A 6429-nucleotide genomic window follows, 5' to 3' on the forward strand; every position below is an offset into this window, starting at 1 on the left:
CACATCTGAAAACATGCCATGCATTCATTTTCACCATGCCATGAGAATTGAAGAAGATTCTAAAAACAAGAACATGTGATTATGTAATGATTACATTTGGGAATTTATGGCAAATTGATGAATCACCCAAGGAATCTTCTCACCAACCAATTAGAGCTCATTTCTGTCTCAGAATTGTCCCCTAAGATCAAGCAAAATCGAGGTCTAGGGGATTGATCAAATGGAATCAAAATTCTCATCATTGCATAAGAGATATTTGCAAACTTCCTTCACGCTTAAGAAACCAAACTTCTTTCATTAAGCAAGCTCACCACAGCCAATTGATCTGCATTCATTTTCCTATAAATAGGAGAGCATACCTCAGTAGAAAGACACACCAAAGCAACAGAATTCTTGCTTTCTCTCTTCTTTCTTCATACTTAAGGTTTTCAAAGGTTCTTTGGCAAGAAGACTCGGATTCTTCAAACCAAAGCTCTTCCTTTGGAATTAAGTATTCAAACACATTAGGGGAGTCATTTAGAGGTGATCCAGACCTCTGAAACACTTCTGTGCGTGGGGAATCATCATCTTCACCTCTTACTTGGAGCTGTTGCAGTTGGGGTCGAGCAAGAGGTTCTGGGTACTTTCAGTCCAAGCTAAGCATCTCAACACCTTCCAGGAGGATCACTGAAGCTATCTGGATCGTTGCAACAACTCTGCAACACACTTTGATCAGAGCCAAATCTTCATTTTTCAGGTAAGTTCCAAAAGCTTCAAACTCTATGATTCACGCATGATAAATTTAAAATGAAGTTACCCGTTGGTTTCTGCACCTTCATAGATCATTAGCCCTCAATCAATTGCATCAAAACATGCATATATAGCATTTCATGTTTAATTTCAGTTTTAGGGTTCTTAGTGTTCATGCTTGCGAATTTTATGTTACACTTAGAATAAATGAAATTAAAGGATACTATCATAATCCTCGTCCAAAAACGAGCAAAATCCATCTTTACATCTTTGGATTTGGTTGAGAATTGAGAGAGATACGATTTCCAGAAATTCAAAAGCTTGAGGTTGAAGATGAAGATGGTGGCGCCATTTTTCAAATTTCCTAGGTCTTAGTTTATTTTATTTTGAATGGTAGGCGTTTTCTAAACGAATGAATAAACTTGCCCTAGTGGCCTCCCATGCGCTCTTAGTCTCCTCATGCCTCAAGTCTGGGGTTCGAATCCCCCTCGCCCCAGACTTTTTGATCCTTTTATTTTTTTAGACTTTTCTAACTCGTTTTGAAAGAAAACCAAATGCGCGCGTATTGTAGTCACCAACTGGCGTTTGGCCCAGTGGTATTGTTTTGAGTGAGTGACCATAAGAACGTGAGTTCAAGCCTTGGTGGAGACATTCCTATTTTTTTACCACTTTTCACACTTATTTTCTTCACAACTTCACACAATTATTTAACCTATCAAATAAATCCATTTTTACTTCATTTTTCACACACTTGTCATTTAATATATCTATTTTGTGAATAATCAAAAAAATCATAAAAATATTATTTATTTATTATATTTTTATTAGGTTTAAAATAGTATGTTTTAAGTGTTTTCTTAAATACTTTAAATGCATATATTCATTTTGTTTTAACCTAATTATTTGTGTGAATAATTTTATGATAAAAACCCTAATTGTTTAGGTCTTAATTAGGTAAAGATCTTTACTTTTACCTTAATTAAGTTGACTTTTGTCAATTCTCAAAACTATTTTCAATCTCTGATTAAATCAAATGATTAAGGTTTTCAAACAACAAAACCTTACATCATTTAAAACCTTTTTTTAAAAAAATTACTGTCGTAGCCAGTACTATAAAGTACTGGGCCTCTAATAGAGTGTAAGTCCCAAACACCTTCTCTTCTTAGCTTGTTTTCAAAAACTGTATTTTCAAAATCTTCTTTCTGTTTTCAAAACATTCTTCTGGTATTTGAAGGGCATTATTCCCGGTGAAACTCTTCAGATACCTATGTGACCTTTGTCCATCTTCACTTCTTCTGTTTTCAAAAACCATTAACTGTTTATCATATAAATATTCAACTGTTATCAAAAATACTGTTGAGGCTCTGTACATACTTCTTCAAAGGCCTCCACTCCATCCAGGTTAGGCTTTACAAGCTTTCAATTTACAGTCTTTATTTAAATTACTGTTAAATATAAACTGTGCATATATATTAGTTTAGAACTACGTTTGAGTATAAACCCTAGGACAGTTAAACTATATATATATTATAGGAATATGACCTAGGATTGAGAATGTCTTCCCGGTGAAGGCTCTTTCCTAATTAGAGATCTGTAGTTCAAACCCCCAAGATGAATTATTCCCGGTGAAACATCTTGGCAAAAACCTTAGAATAAAAAAAAATAGGACACATCCACCCAAAGAGGAATTATTCCCGGTGAAACCTCTTACCCATTTGCTTAGAGCCAAAATAAGTTCAAAACCACATAGCTTTCTCTTGTGCTATAACAAGGACCCTCGATTAGCCTCCTCTTGGGCTTTGTACAAGGACCCACAGGCTTCCTAAAAGCATTTCCAGCTTCCTCTTGAGCTTGTATACAAGGACCCATCAGGTTTCTTATAAACATAGGAACCAGTCTTTAGTCACCTTTTAGCCTACCCTGGTGAGTTTCTTCCAATCTAAACCAGACTTTAAACAAGCTAAGTTTGTCTCAATTTCACATTGAGTACACCTTTTGGAATGAGAGACATGGACAGTCTCTGTCACCCTTATCTTCATCAATCCTCCTTAGCAGAGTCTAGGATTTATGTGTGCTTATCCTCAGCAAGTGTCAGCCTTCATCTTGGGCTTTAAACAAGAAGTCTCCACTAGATAATCTTTCTGCCATCAATCAAAATCCCTGGAAAGGGTTAGCCTCCAAAGTCAATTAATAAAAATCTGTTTAAAATGTCAAAAACCCCTGGAAAGGGTTAGCCTCCAACACATTCTTTCATTTTAACAAAAACCCCTAGAAAGGGTTAGCCTCCAAAATCACTTCTTCAAAAAACCAAAAGATTCATTCTCTTAGGAGATAATTTCCCCAAAAGAGTCAAAACCCCTGGAAAGGGTCAGCCTCCAAAAACATGATAAAGTCAGTCTTTTAACAGACAAATTCACCAGCTGAGTCAAAATCCCTGGAAAGGGTTAGCTTCCAAAGAAAAACAGTCTTTTAATAAATAAATCTCCTCAATAGAGTCAAAACCAACAAAAACAGTTAGCCTCAACCTTGGGCTTCATACAAGGCACCAAACAATAAAACTCCCCTGTCAAGAGTCAGCCTCAACCTTGGGCATTGTACAAGGCAGATAATAGAGTCTCCCCAGTGAGTTCTTCATCATTCAGTAGCCACAACCTTGGGCTTTGTACAAGGCAGATAAACCATATTTCATGAGTCAAAGATTCCTAATACCTAGGATCTTTTCCCCATAAAGTCATCCATACTCAATTTATTTAAAAAGAGTCAGCCACAACCTTGGGCTTCGTACAAGGCAGAAAATAATGTTTCCCTAGCTAGAGTCAGCCTCAATTTTGGGCTTTTGTACAGAACACCAAATAAAACCCATCAAAAAACAGATTTTCCCTAAGTAGAGTCAGCCTCAATTCTGGGCTTTGTACAGAACACAAAAATACCCTGTAATTAATCCTCAATGGAGTCATCTCCCAGAGTCAATAAATAATATTAATAAATCAATCAAAAAGCCTCAAGCTTGGGCCTCATTCAAGCCAGCTAAAGTCAAATCTTTTATACAGTAGATAGACATAGCTTATCTCTATAGAGAGATATTTTTACTACTCTACCACATTCAAACAAACAAACATTTCAATTTCAATTTCAATCAAAGTCTCCCATTTAGGACTCTGAAAGACATGCTCTGGCACATCCCCAGACTTGTACACTTTCCCTAATTTGGATGAGCATCTTCCTTTCATTTAAGAGGAATCTGACTGGCATACTTGCAAACAAACAAGTAAGGTCCCCCTCTTGAATGAAATGAATCCAGTTATTCTGTCACTCTTTCAAAATGTTTGTGGTAGAATAGTACAAATATCTCTCTGTAAAGATGATTTCATGTCTCTTTACTGTAAACAGAGATTTAATTCAAGCTTCAACCTTGAGTTTCAAGCAAGGCACCAAAAATCATTAATTTCCCTAGTTAGTTCCCCGAACAACATTAAGCTCTGACTTCCGCTAGGGATATGTAGGCATGAGGTTCACAAGGAATCTCAGCGAGCTAATAAAATACCAAAAATAGTCAGTTTGTCTGTCTGTCTGTCTTTTTAAAATCAATTCAATTCTCTCTCCTAACACAAAGGAGAAACTTTCCCAATCATTAGCAGTAAACACAATCACAATGACATAGAGAAGGTTCCTGTAGAGTACTACAGATATGTAGGGTGTTTAAACACTTCCCTATGTATAACCGACCCCCCGGACTCCAGAATTTCTAGTCTAGGTGAAATCCCCACACTTAGCAAACTCCTAGGGTTTAGTTGAGATCTTATTTCCCCTTTCCTACTCGTATGACAAATAAGAAAGTTCGTGTGATATCGTAGGAAGAACTGAAATAAAATTCATCCCACCTCGGGCGCATTCTCCTTCCAAATTTCGCGTGAAGGGTCTATTGTGCCGTCCTCCCAAGTGAAACGGGGAGGTAAAAAAACGACACCACAACTATCATTAATATCATTCATCTAATATTATGGATTTGGTCATTTCAAACCTATCAACATCCTAGATCCAATGATATTAATGAAGTGGAGGAAGAAGGAAGCCAAAACAAGCATAAAAAAGGCAAATTTGGCGTAGAAACGGAATGGAAATCGATTTCCCTAAGGAGGAAATCGATTTCCTCAGTGCATTTTTCAAAAAATCAGCATTAAGAAGTATAAAACTTGACTTAAGCAAACATACAAACACCTTATGATCACATATCAATTGGAGCACGAATTTTCCACCAATTCACCATCAAATAGGACCAATATAGCATCAAAGATGCATTGAACACAAGCAACAAAGATCTACATCTTAGAGTTTAGGAATTTACCAATTCTTGAATCAAATGTTGAAATAGCTTCAAGAACAAGCACAAAGTATGTAGATCCTTCAAAATTGGAGATGAACAAATGATGAAAAGAGTGAAATGTAGGAGGTTTAGTTCAAAACTAGTGAGATTCAATGTAAATCTCACTAGTTCTATGAGAATGAACTTTGGGTGAGGGTTTTGGAAAGGGTGAGAAATGAATTTGCAAGCACTTTTTTGGCTCTCCAAGCTTGAGAAATGAATTTGCAAGAACTTTTTTGGCTATCAAAAACTTGAGAAATGAGAGAGTAGAGACCTCTATTTATAGGATGGGAGCAATAGTAGTGGCAATTTGGTCTTGTTGCTTTTGGTTAATTAACTTGTGTTTAATTGGTGTTTAAATGGTATTTAAATGGTAAAATGGTAAAATGGGGTTAAAAAAGGTTTAATGAAGGGAATTAATTTTGATGAGGTGGAAAATTGGTAAAATGATCAAATAAAAAAAGATGCCAAAATGATGTCAAGCTTCCCTCCTTATATTTTTTTGAATTTCGCCCCAGGTAAATCGATTTCTCTCGTGGGTAAATCAATTTCCATAGTGAAATCTTCAAAAATCTGTTTTCTTGCACTGTTTTGATTTTTGCCCGATCTTTTACCTATAAAATATGAACAAAAGAGACAAAATACATATTTTTGGATTTTGGTTAGTATAAAACAAATAAAAGGCTAAAAGTGCTTGATGATTCCCCTCAAAGGAAAAATGATACCTCAAAATTGTGATCTTGATTGATGATTGAAATGCAAATGATGTATGATCTTAGGGTCAAAAATTGGGGTATAACAATGTCCATGTCTTGATCAACTGCGTTGAAGTTAAACAATATCTTGAGTAAGTTTACCCAAATTTTTTTACCTTTGTTGACAATGTCTGTATACCAAACTTATTAAACTTATGGTGTATATTTTGTAGGGAATTTAACGATGCCTATTTTCATAGTACCGGTGTATAGTCAACATCTGGCGTCATTCATGCTCAATTTCCCTTATGGTTCAAGCAAAGATTGTCTAGCGTGTTTCCACCAACTCCAGAAATACTCCATTTAAGAAACTTGGCAGAAGGTCCTATCCAAAGCGCAAATGATTGGCACACATACTTCGTGAACGGATATAAGTTTCACACTGAGGCATGGACCGAAGGGAAAAAAAACCATAAACAGTAGTGTATTTGTAAAAGGAGTTACATATGGCGGTGAAGACGACTTTTATGGAGTTATTAAACATATTTATGAGTTGGTATACAATTACTTGGATTCAGAAAATAAAGTTGTCTTGTTTTATTGTGAATGGTATGATCCAAGTAGAGGCACAAAAATAGACAA

Source organism: Vicia villosa, unplaced genomic scaffold, assembly GCF_029867415.1.
Source record: "Vicia villosa cultivar HV-30 ecotype Madison, WI unplaced genomic scaffold, Vvil1.0 ctg.002496F_1_1, whole genome shotgun sequence".
NCBI classification, from domain to species: Eukaryota; Viridiplantae; Streptophyta; class Magnoliopsida; order Fabales; family Fabaceae; genus Vicia; species Vicia villosa.